Raw genomic sequence first — 13,789 nt, 5'->3', positions numbered from 1 at the left:
GAAATTATACTTCGGAATATCAAAACCCAACAAAATTTTTCGAATAGTTACAGCAAAATTTGAAACTATATTTGAAATGTCACTTATGCTTGCTCCTGCTTGGAAACCACATCATGGGCGCCCTTGTCCGAGGGCTTCGATGCTAAAGGAAATATGTGCCCTTTCATACCCAGATGAATAACTTATTTGTTCCCAGCACTTCTGGTCCCTGGTTGGATCCCAGTTGATGTATTAAGCCCAAATGGCTCAGTCTACACTTCAAGTGGAAAATCCCGTGTCATATGCCCTATATATTGAAAAGGAATAATAAAGTTCATTCGATTATTTAATTAATGTAAACGACAGTGTATATAAGTATGTATTCAAAAATACAGTGAGAGTTGGGGAGAATACACAGCTGTCTCGGACAGGAGAATGTAGAATTTCTAGCTTAATAAATCAAACTTTATCACTTAGAAGTTTGAGAATTTGACTCACAATTAACACTTCCCAAGCGTAACACTCCGATTTTGATAAAATGTTGCAGGTAGATACTACACATGAAATAAACGAATACGTGTTTTTTTTCTTAATTTTCTACGGGTAAACGGTTTTAAAGGGAAAAGGCCCCCACCCAAAAATTTTTAAGTTGACGCCCGGCAAAAGCAAGTGGACTGAAGTGAACAAAATAGAGCAAATATATATTGTAGACGTAAAATGAGGGAATATTTGTTTCCCATTTTTTTTTTCTGGAAGGAGCGGTTGGGTGGGGAACGTACCCCCCCAAATCTTTGATCGCGAAAAATCAAAAGTGCTAACAACGGTATGTCAGAAGTGCCTAAAAGACAAGAAAAATTGCAACGACACTTGGTTTAGTGACAATACGCAAAAAAAAAAAAAAAAAAAAAAACTCAGTTTCTTTTTATTTTCTACAGAAAAGGGTTTTAGGGCCCAAAAGCTAGCAGCGAAAATTTTGAAATTTGTCCCCCGAAAGGCAAGAAGAAATGGACCGAAGCGAATGAAATTGTACACAAATATTGTAGAGGTAAGATGAGGGAATACATGTTTCGTATTTTCCTGAAAAAAAAAAAAAAATGCTGGTTGGATCGAGGCCTTGGGTGGTGGAAAGAGTGGACCGAAGCAAATGAAATTTTGTGCAGATATTGGATAGGTAAAATAAGGCTTTCGTGTTTCACAAGTGTCTCCATCCGATTTCTTCAAATTTGGCAGATCAACAGTAAGCACAAACAGTAAAGCGTATTATAAAGTATTTCAAGAAGCGCCTTTAACAATTACAATGTTTTTTCGCATATACTGTATAAAAACACGTGTCGATTTGTTTCGTCTTTACTGTTGATGTGCCGAATTTCAAGCAAATCGAATAGGGACACTTGAAAAACACGAAAGGTCTTACTTTACATATACAACATTTACACACAATTTCACTTGCTTGCTTCGGCCTACTCCTTCTTGCGCTCTTACGGTAATATTTACATTTTTCAGAGGGGGCTAGACCCCAACACTGTTTAATCGCACAAATTACAAATCATTTCGTTTATTGTTTTGCAAATTGTCCCTATACGAAGTTTCATTGCAATTATCCATATCGTTTAGGAACTTCTGACGCATACAGGTACATATTTGCACTTTTGATATTTCGTAATCAACGGTTTAGAAGGTCCGTACCCCACCCAACTGCTTTTCTTCCAGGAAAATACGAAACCCGTATTACTTTATTTAACGTCTACAATATCTGTGTACAATTTCATTCACTTCGGTCCAATTCTTCTTGCCTTTCCGGCGTCAAATTTCGAAATTTTGGATAGGGGATTTTGCCCTCTAAAACCGTTTCCCCGCAGAAAATTAAAGAAAAAAGGTATTCGTTTATTTTTTACGTATTGTCCCTACACAAAGTTTCATTCCAATTCTCCATGTCCCTTAGGGACTTCTGATATACCGTTATTAGCACTTATGATATTTCATGACCAAAGGTTTGGAGAAGTCCGTGCCCCAACTAACCCTTTTTTCCAGGAAAATACGAAACTCGTATTCCCTAATTTTAAGTCCACAATATCCGCGAAGTTAAACTGGACTGAAGATAAAATGTACAGAGAGAGCAACAAGATGTTTTAAAACGAATAGGAAAGAAGAGGATGCTTTTAGCCAGCATCCTTCGTAGAAAGGCCAATTGGATTGGAAGAAGAAATTGTCTTCCTCACATCGCCATGTAAGGAAAGATGGAAGGGAAACGAAGAATAGGAAGAAGAAGAACACGGCTGATTAATGATTTGAAAGATAGGAGAAAATATTGGGAGATAAAAGAGGAAAGGGGCAGCGGTGGTTCAGTGGTAGAGCGCTCACCTCTGGTGCTTGGGGTCCTGGGTTCGATTCCAGTCCCCCAAGCGAGCTTTGTAGTGGAAAAACACCATGTGCGTGGGTTTTCTCGGGATTCTCCTGTTTCCTCCCACATTATTCATTCCACCATTTTATTCATTTCTCGTAATCACCATCTCATTTAGCCTAACCAGCAAAAACGTAGGACGTAAAACTCAAAGATTTCATTTTTCATTTTTTAAAAGAGGGAGCTGAAAATCGACAAAAGTGGAAGAAACATTTCCAGGCCCAAATCTAAAATTGAAAAAAAAAAAAATCCTCATTAATAATAATAATAATAATAATAGGGTAAAGGCACCGAATATGGAATACTTTTTGTTTCTTCTTCATTTCTCAGAAATGCGTATTCCAGAATAAAAATATTATACATCATAATACTTGTGGTACCTTTGCAAAATAAAATACAAGTATGAAAATTTGCTCCACATTATTGATTTTTTACAATATTACAAAATTGAAAGAAACTCCATTTCCCATATTAGGCACACCCCGCTCCTAATATGGAACACTGCCTGTTCTTAAAATGGAATACTAGAACAAATGTGTCTACCTACAATACGACATTTAGACAACTCAAACATGGGCGATGCAGTCGAGCAATTTATTTGTTTATTTAAGGAATAAATTTACTTAGATATTAGTTCAAGGAAATAAGCATATGAAGTGTTCAAGCCTCGAACTCCGAAGTCACAAAGGCCCTTAATATAAGTCTACGAATTGAAAAGGACTCGGTCCGGCCTCCAGAAAAGTACCATCTCTTCATACGCCTGATGGGACTGAGGAAAATAAGGGAAAACCCCACTCAGAATGGGCGGTCTGAGCAGTGATCGTGCCCATGCTTGAATTATCCAAATGTCGCGTTGTAGGCATTGCGGCCTATAGGTCTATAAGACAAGTAAACAAAAATTACATAACATTCTTAAGATAATTAAAACATGAAACAGCAGAAATACCAGAATTCTATGTAGTACAAAGATAATTATCGAACTTGACTGGACTTATTTATTATTAGGCCTATGTTTGTAAAATGCTTGAAAACGAAATATTCGGCGAAGCAAACTATGTGCGACAAATAAAGTATACAAAAATGCCATATATAAAGAAAAAGTTCAAACATACTGGATTAGTGTCTTTCAAGGCGTCCAAATTTTTAATTCCAGTTTTGCTTTGCAGAACACTGGCTACAAACATATTTTTCTCAATCTTTCATGGAACACGTTTCGTGGGACTATCTTTTACAAAGTGTCCACTTTAACCAATCTCCCTACCCTGCACTAAGCGACCATAATTTACCACAATGTCCACATTCCTCATCATCAGTAGGATCACTTAAACTATCACGATCTTCATTCAAATTACTCTCTGACTCTTCAGATTAACTTTGTAACTTGTAGCCACTTGATGTCCTTATCTTTGGCTGTTTCGATTGGATTTTTTTGGGAGGGGCTTGGAAAGTTAAACATTTTTTAACTACTTGCAGAGATGAGGTAAAGGCCCGTTGTGATGAGGTACAGGCAGCTTCTAAATCATTTTTGTGTAGAGTGCTCGTAACTACTTTAGCCTCACCTGGCTTGCGACCAAATGTGTTGCAATGCTGTGGCTGTAGTTGTGGACTCACAATGCTGCAATGCTGTGGTAGCAGACTCACTATTTCAATCGGTACTGTCGTGCTGTTCTCTTCACTTTGCACTGTAGACGACACGGTATTTGGGACATTTGAACTAATAAATAATCTGTGAAAATTTCATTCAAATCGGTTCAAGCGTTCAGGAGTTATCGCGAGACACAGACAACACAAATGCCAAACGTCTCGACTAGGAGACGTTCGCTGACGCTCGGTCTAAAATAATATGTCAGGCCTGTCAGTCCGCGTCACTCGATTTGGCGTATGAAGTCAACCAATAAGCTCGCAGTGCGCTGATTTCAAACCTTCAGTAAGAAATTTAATCTTTTGTAGTTGGTTTTGTTCATATTTATGGTCATTTACGAATGATTAGAAACCTCACTGAAGGTTTGCCAACAGCGCACTGCAAGTTTATTGGTTGACGCCATACGCCAATTCGAGTGACGCGGACTATAATATAACTTACAATTCAGTTATTCTTCTTCACTTCTAGTTCACATACGTATGCACCTATTCAGGAATATTCCATATTAGGATCCTGCTAGTATTCCATATTAGGGAAATTGCTATTTTGGATAGTTCTCTTCCTACACGCGTTTACGTGATTCTCAGTGTACTGAATCTTTATGCCCTTAAGGCACACTATATATGTAATCTAAACATCACAAACTCAAAGATAATACATGCCTTTTTGCATACATTCAGCAACTTGGAAGGGTACGTCCGAAAAACTCAAGTCCTTCAGAAAAATATTCTGCAACAAAAGAAAATGTTTTGTTATCGTTCGGCAGCAAACCACTCATGCGCAGACTGAGGGTGTCATTGTGTACAAGTTTACGTAAAGTCTTCTCGGCGGCAGCATATAGTAGACGAAATAGTCTGGTATTTCATATTAAGAACGTATTCCATATATAGCGCACCCACCCTACTAATACTAATACTAATAATAATAATAATAATAATAATAATAATAATAATAATAATAATAATAATAATAATAATAATAATAATAATAATAATATTTGTGCACAACTTCCTTCACTTCGGTAAACTTGTTTTTGCCTTTCGGATGTCAACCTTCAAAATTTTGGGCAGGGGCTTTTGCCCCCTAAAACCGTTTTTCTGCAGAAATGAAGAAAACACGTATTGCTTTATTTTATATGTATTATCTACCTGCCAACTTTGTTCAAAATCGGAGTGTTACTTGTCAGAAGTGTGTCTACTAAGATCAGATGGCGTATTTTACACACACACACTCACAAACACCCCCATATATATATATATATAGGGTGTCCCATAAGTTACATAGGCGATCTCAGTAACTACAGGGTGAGCACAGAAACAGTCCCAGGTTTCAAATTAGTGTAAATTTAATATGCGTAGGAATATTTTGCTGAAATTTTGAACAGTGATACCTAAACTCAAAAAGTTTTTGTAGCAATAATTGAAATCACAAACACTCGATGTGCGCGCCACCTGTAACACGGGAAATATCGATTCGGTAATCTAGCTCCAACCACACGTTGTGAAGCATATCCAGTGTGATGGAGTTGACAGCATCACTGATACGTTCTTGGAGATCGTTCGGAGTTGCGGCTAGTGGAGGTGCATACACTTTGTCCTTCACAAATCCCCACAGAAAGAAGTCACAAACAGTGAGGTCAGGTGATCTTGGAGGCAACTTGCAAAGAACTTGATCATTGACTCCAGAGTGCTCTATCCATCGGTTTGGGAGGTTCTCGTTTAGAAAACTGCGTACAGCACGATGCCAGTGTGGCGGCGCTCCATCCTGTTGTAGAACGAAGTCGTCTATCTCTGCATTACTAAGTTGGGGAATCAACCAGTTACGTAGCAATGCTAAGTAACTTTCACCTGTAATTGTTTGTTTCTGAAATAAGAACGGACCGTGCACCCGACGCTCTGATACTGCACCAAAAACATTGATTTTCGGCGAGTCACATTCCACATTTACAGTTGCATGAGGATTATGGGTTCCCCATATCCTTACATTATGTCTATTCACCTTTCCACTTAAGTGAAATGTCGCTTCATCGCTGAAAATGATCTTCGTCAGAAAGTTTTCGTCGTCCTCCATGAAATTTTTCATAGTCTCACAGAACTCACGGCGCTTTACCTTGTCTTGTGGGTATAACTTCTGAACCAACTGCAGTCGGTACGGGTAACAACGCAAACACATCCCTTTGGGGATCCGATTGTACAATTTGTACCATACGGGTGTTTCATGGTACATTGAGTAATAACTCTCCTATTTGAGCTTTTTTGGCAGGATTTTTTTTTTTGTTTTTCAAGTCCAGAGGTATTGTAGAAGACCTTACGTATGGCTTTACACCTTCCTGCGTCAAGACATAGGAGGTGATGACGTCATCATTCTAAAATATATATGTTTTCTTTTATTAAGCCTATGTTCATTATTTTTGGCGGGCTTATTTTTGCAGGTAGAAGATTGAAATTTTGCAGAAACATTCAGCACACCGAGTAGTATTTACCAGATTTTTTCAGATTTCTGCGTTAAAACAGGGGGGCATCCAGAGGGGCAAAAAATTGAAAAAAGGGATATTTTTACCAAAAAATCCCTTTCTTCGGGATTTTCCCCCCTTGGATACATGATGGAGACGTGTGAATATTACCGCCTGAAAGGCAGTTCTATCTTGAAGAAAATGATGTGCAAACCATGATCCTAGGGTAATTAGGGATGTGTCAGGGAATTTTTATCAAAATATACTTCTGTATAGGGGAATATGGGATATTTTCAGTATTTTTTTTTGGCGGGCTTATTTTTGCACCTAGAAGATTGAAATTGCGTACAAACATTCAGTCCACCGAGTAGTATTTACCAGATTTTTTTTCAGATTTCTGCGTTAAAACAGGGGGTCCAGAGGGGCCAAAAGTTGAAAAAGGGATATTTAGACCAAAAAATCCCTTTCTTCGGGATTTTCCCGCCTTAGATACACGATGGAGACATGTGGATAGTACCACCTGAAAGGCAGTTCTATTCTGAAGAGAATGATTGGAGGATTATAGTGCTAGGGTAAATAGAGATGTCTCAGGAAATTTTTTACCTGAGATCATGGTGTTTTGCGGTAATTTGGTGCATTGTGGGGATTCTTGATAAAAAAATTTCCCGCACTTAGCATTCAAGATAGAAACTTGAAATTTAGCACACACATTAAGTCTACCAAGTACTATTTATCAGATTTTTTTTGAGATCTCTACGTTCGCACAGGGCCGTTCCAGAGGGGCCCAAAGTGGGAAAAAATTTCCCTCCGAAATTTTTCCTTTGACATCACTTTTCCCTCCTGGTATACGGTATGAGCATGCAAGTAGTACCATTTGAAAGCCAGCTCCATTCTGAAGAGAATGAGGTATGAACCATGATCCTAGGGTAAATAGTGACGATGCAGTAGCTGCTTGACTGAAAGTCTAAAAAAATACCCCAAAAACCCCGGATGCCGAAAATAAGATCAACTTGATTATGGGAAACTTAGGCAACATTAAGGTTGCTGTCTGGCCAATACACTTAGTTACGTCTGTAATAGTTCCATGAAGATAAAATGTGTCCTCGTCGGAAAACAAGATATTAGCCGTAAAGTTAGGTTGTTTGTATTGTGTGCCTGTAAACCATTCACAGAATTTAAGTTGTCGGTCGGCATCATCTTCGTGCAACTCCTGCACGAAATGTACCTTGAAGGGATGAAAATAATACTTGCGAAGAATTCTTTGGATATGCATACGGCTAGTATTTCTTTCTTAGGCCACCTTTCTTACCGATTGCGTTGAACTGCACGTAATTTTAGCCAGAATGTCAACGAGTTTGCCATCGTCCGCTACGGATTGCAGTCTGCCAAAACGGGGTTGGTCCAAAACACTGCCATTACCCTTGAAACATGTCAATAACTTGCCAATCATAGTATGTGATGACAATGGGAATTGCGGATGGCGGTGATGAAACTTTTCGGCACGTATACTCAAACTGGAATACTTGTAGGACTAATTCTGCTTTGTTTGCAGGTGAATACATAGTTATTATTCTTCATACACACGGAGACGTACGGACTTCGATTCAACACACCACTTGAATACAACACAAAATTGAACAAACAACGGCAGAAACAGAACTAAATGCGAAGCGAAACGTGAGTAGCGTGTTGCTTGTGCTTGATTGTGTGAGACACTGCCCCTCGGCAAAATATGCGTATCTTGGCACTATGCTTATTTAAGAAAATCGCTCAGCTGCGCTTTCTGCAGTATTTTACAGTTTCCCCTTCCTGCTTCTGCCTAATTTAAAGGAAATTCCCTATCAAATAACACACACTCGAACAGTTACTGTTCCAATTCAGATATGTCCTTTTACTTTGTTCATTTATTTCATTTCGACCATTTTCCAGTTCCTATACAGTTCGCCGTACTTCAATCGGCAACGCGTCTGACTACGATACAGGCTACTCATGCGGTCATTTTTCAAACCACGTTCAGGGCACTCTTTCTTTTAAGCGCTCTTGTGTCTGGCAACACTGAGGTGAATTCAGCCTCCTATTAAATTGGGTAACAGTATTTTTGAACCAGTGCCCTTTGTATGTTCTTTCATATATTTAAGAAGTAGATGACGAGTTGGTACCCCTTGCATATTTGCATTCTCTTGATGTCATTCATTTGTCAATGGAAGAAAGATAGTATGTCACTGTCGCCCATCGGACGAATGCTGGGATGGTACATCTTAAATAGCTGTCTTCTACACTTTCTAATCCCCTTCCAATGACATAAGTAGTATTGCTCACGATACCAGAACATTCTCGTGTATCGTTTCGTTTCGAAAACTCATACACGACTCTAGACAATCATTCGACTAAATGAGATGAGGCAACAACTTTACGAATCGAGACGAGACCTGAAAATTAATAATGATGCTCACCAGCCGAGAATATTTATTTATTTATTTATTCAAAGAAATGACACAATGAGAGATGGGGCATTCACTCCGAGGTCACATCGACCCTTTAGGTAAGTCTAGGACTGAAATAGAAAGCGGACCTGGACTGAAAGAAGGGATCATTCTGGCATCACCGGTGTGGGTAACTGAAGAAAATAAGGAGAAACCTTAATCAGTATGGCCCGTCGGAGTGGGTTTCAAGCCAAGTTCGACTAACTAAATGTAGTGTGGCACGCTATCTCTACACCAGCGGATGGGTACGAGATAATCTGTCTCGTCAATTTCAACTTGGCCTCAGTTGATGCATCCTTATTGGTATGCAACCATGCACATCATATTGCATCGGATTGATGGAATATTATTGGCGAATCGGCAATGGCTTTCATGTTCTTGATGCTATTCCTTACATTTCCGACGCTTTGAACTCACGTTTACTTAGTATGAGTGCATTTCTGGGCATTTTTAGTTACGTGTTTCCACAAATATGAATCACCCTGCTTCATCTGTTGTGCTCTATCGACACTCCAGATGTTTTTCTAAAGCATTTGAGAACAAATTCGCTACACTTAATACTCAGAACGTCCCTGTTGGCCAGCATCCGTACCTGGCGATTATGCAACCACACACAACGGGCATGAAGGTGTCCGCCATTTTGTATTTGTTCCAGATATCGACTTTATACAAACGAATTATTGTTACCTGGTAGAAACTCATATCCATTTAGACAAATTTTCATTTGGCAGATTATCCGGGACTCCCTACGTTCGTTTGGGGAATCCCTTGTGCGTGCATGGTAGGATTGTGAAACATGCAAAATTCAATACAGCAGGTATGACTTCCTCAGTGAATTTTTTACCCGCCCTCTTTACGTTGGATAGTTTCCGAAGTATTGGCGTCCAAAAATCATTTTCCCACGCTTTCGGCACCTTGTAGATCCGAAACTATGTCCGATAGCCGAAAGTTCAAGTGAACTTTTTTTCTTGTCTCAGTGACAGGAGTCAGCTCCCAAGAGTTTTAACACTTATTTTGCAACACCCGATATATACAGGGTGTCCATAAAATCCGTTGCCGCCCGTGTATCGTCGAAGCGACTGCGAATATGAGAGAACGCAAAAACACGTCCATCATTATTTTAAGGGGCGTGAGTTTTGAGCTATAAAAGGTCCATTCCAGACCCCCATATAGCTGTACGTGGGGTTAACTTGAAAATTTTAAAAGACAAAGAGAGTCGAGTAATATATCGTTGGAAAGGTCTTGACAAGAGAAATATTTCGCCGAAAGTTCCTAGTCCGTATGTTGACCCCATTCAAAATGGCGGGTGTTCACATTTCGTGTCTATAAAGTCCGTTGTCTCCCCGTGTATCTGGGAAACGACTGCAAATATGAGAAAACGCAAAAGCGCGTCCATCACTTCTTTAAGGGACTTGAATTATGAACTATAAAGAGTCCACTCCAGACACCCCATATAGGGTACGTGGGGTTAACTGGAAAATTTTAAATAGCAAAAGGGGTCGAGTAATATATCGTTGGAAAGGTCTTGACAAAGGAAATATTTCGCCGAAAGTTTCAAGTCTTTTTGTTCACCTCATCCAAAATGGTGGGGGTTCACATTTCGTGTCCATGAAGTCTGTTGCTACCCCGTCTATCTTCGTAACGACTTAGACTATTATAAAAACGAAAAAAAAAAACACGTCCATCACTATTTTATGGGGCTTGAGTTTGAGCTATAAAAGGTCTACTCCAGACATCCCCAGATAGAAGTAGGATGGGTCGTGGTTTTGCATTTTATCATATTCTCAGTTGCTTCGAAGATACACGGGGTGGCAACGGACTTTATGGACACGAAATGAGAACCCTCGCCATTTTGGATGTGGTCAACATAGGGACTTGAATCTTTCGGTAAAATATTTTTCTTGTCTAGTCCTTTCCAACGATACATTACTCAACCCTCTTTGCCATTTAAACTTTTTAAATTGACCCCACGTATCCCTATATGGGGGTGTCTGTGGTGGACCTTATATAGCTCAAAATTCAAGCTCCTTAAAATAATGGCGGACATGCTTTTGCGTCTTCTCATATTCGCAGTCGTTTCGACGATACACGGACTTTATGGACACCCTGTTTATATATGGGGGTCGGGTGTTTAGAAACGCCCACGGATTACAGAGCACTATTCTACAGGTCATAATGAAGCGAAAATGCTTTATTATGGTATACCCTCCAGGCCCTCTTTTTAGCAGCTATGGAGAACCAAACATTTCATATGTGGAAATGTTGTACCTGAACTTTGAACAATTAGAATTGCTCTACGATCCAATGAAGCACTTACATGGATAGCAATTAACCAAATGGTTGTTAAAGCTGATAGTCGCAGAGTAAATAGAAATATGTACAAAGATACCAGAGGTGCAAAAATGCAGCCAACGAAAAGTGTTGAGATATAGGATGGATAAGTCCAGTTGCTTGGCAACAGCGACTGAAACGAACACTGCAACTGGATGCGAGATATCTAACAAATTCGGGGATACCAAGATGTTTGTTTTTACTTTCGCCGCTGGGACATTCCAGCCCTAAGGGTGGTGATGGCTCCGAAATCCACCACGTTCACCAGCAACATCCTTAAGGCTCGTTAATATCATTTTCCTTGACACCCCGCGCCAACTTCGAGTGTTTGTTTCAGATGCAGCGGCCAAGGAACTTGGCTCATCCATTCTCCATCTCAACACTGTTGAAAGGAAAAAGGCGATACCAAGCCTCGCGTTCGCACACCTGGAAACATCTATGTCATTCGTGGCATTGTTAAGGACTCTTTAACGAAGAAATCGTTGAGACGTTTGTCTGTGGAAATAATGTATCGTTGAACAGCACATGGCGTATTAGTTCGCAAGATCTACAGATCCCTACAAAATTCATGTATTCCGGGGCTAACGAACATTAATCGTGTTAAGAAGGAGAGGCTCACACGTGAATTCGGTGATCACATGGGGAGAAACCCTGATATGCTGGATAAACTGTGGATGAGAGATGAAGCGTATTTCCTCCTCACGGAAGATGTAAACAAACAGAATGTCCATTTCCGGAAACTGCAAAATCCACGCGTGATCGAGGAGACCAGTTTTCACCCGGACAAACTGTTAGTATGGTGAGCACTGTCAACAAGCGGGTTTATATGTCCTATTCTTCTTCCATGAACACGTCACTACGAAAAATTACCACGAAATGTTTGTGACATTGTTCTTCCCGAAAAGATTCACATTATGTCCGCAGTGATTTAAACAGGACAGGGGAAGACCTCACATGACTGCAGAAGTACTCAATTATCTCCATTTCAAGTTTCAGGATCGAGTGGTGTCAAATTGATTTCCAGCTCTATTTGATTGTGTTTTTTCTGACCACCCACCGGCCCTGTCTTGAACCCCTGCTATTTTTTCCTATAGAGATTCCTGAAGGAGAAAATGTTTGCTAGGCCTCCTCGTATACTGCAAAGTTTGGGGACTGCAATTATTGATTGCTACACATTTGTCGATAGAGATATCTGTAGACGGATTTTGCAGAACTTCACTATTCGCATGCAGGAGGTTCGCAACGTCCGTGGTGGACACATTGAACATGCCATACATTTTCTTCACCAACACTGAAACTTAGAACAGTAATCTTTACAGTGATGCTTTGGTTATTTGTATACGTTAAATCGTTTGGTCACAATAATAAAATAAAAAAGGACTAATTGACTGAAACAACCTGAAGTTTACCTTAAGAATATAGTATATTGGGATTCACAATTGTGGCATATTATAAGTTTTCCTTGTCTGGGTTTCGAAGCACCAATCTTACTATGGTATATAGAGAGCTGGATTAACCCATCTGGAGGTTCGGGGCTAAAATAAACATGTGGCCCCTGCTGACTTCACCTAATTCATTTCTGCTAAAGTACAGGATTGGGATTTAGATTTCTGGGCTTTCGGCGTCTAAGGCCATTTAACCGCTGAAGTATGAGGGATGACATTCCTCGTCGAGCACATTATCCGGAAAGAGGGAAGGAAAAAAGGATTGGGGGAGGAAGGAAGCGGCCTGGGACCTATAAGTTAGGTACCATCCCGGCATTTGATTGGTATGAATGACGAAAATCCACGAAATACTCATTCAGGATGGCTGGCATCAAAAAGCTTTTACACTTTTTCGACCGAGTGCCCCCACCGGGAATCGAACCCGGGACCGCTCGCACTGCGAAAGTACAGTAGGAAAGTTAAGAGAATATGTTTCTCATCTTTGCTCATATTTTGTTTTATGATGATGAATGTGTCTTGATAATTCTTTTTAGATAGCCAGTTAAAAGACTGATCATAAAAAATAAAATGAACTCTTTAAGTTTTAAGTCGCACGGCTATGCCGGCTAGGCTGAAGGAGACGACGATGATGAGAAATGAATGAAATGATGGAATGAATGGCTATGTCCTCCTTAATGCGGAAATGACACCACTATTCCATTATCGACATTTCGTTTTGGCCTCCATGAGTCTTGCAAAGAAAGCTGTTTTTACGAGGCGCATATTGAGTTCAACAGAGGAATCAATAATGTCCTATATGCAATTATAAATACGTCTGTATAATCCGTGATTACACGGAGAAAAATGCATAATCCACCCGGCATATAAATGCTGTTTTTACCAGGTTACGCGCGTCACCACATTAAGTAATGTTGTTTCATCAGTAGTACGATCTACACCACCGTCCAGCGAAAATTTTGTATTGTGGGACCACCATTTCAAATCTAGAATTAACGCCATACCCATTCCGACGGTGGTAACTTGTCGGATATATAATGTTGTTACTACCTTCCTACG

Source organism: Thermobia domestica, chromosome 6 (assembly GCF_964235325.1).
Source record: "Thermobia domestica chromosome 6, izTheDome1.hap1.1, whole genome shotgun sequence".
Taxonomy (NCBI): Eukaryota; Metazoa; Arthropoda; class Insecta; order Zygentoma; family Lepismatidae; genus Thermobia; species Thermobia domestica.
Note: the sequence above shows the minus strand (reverse complement) of the source record.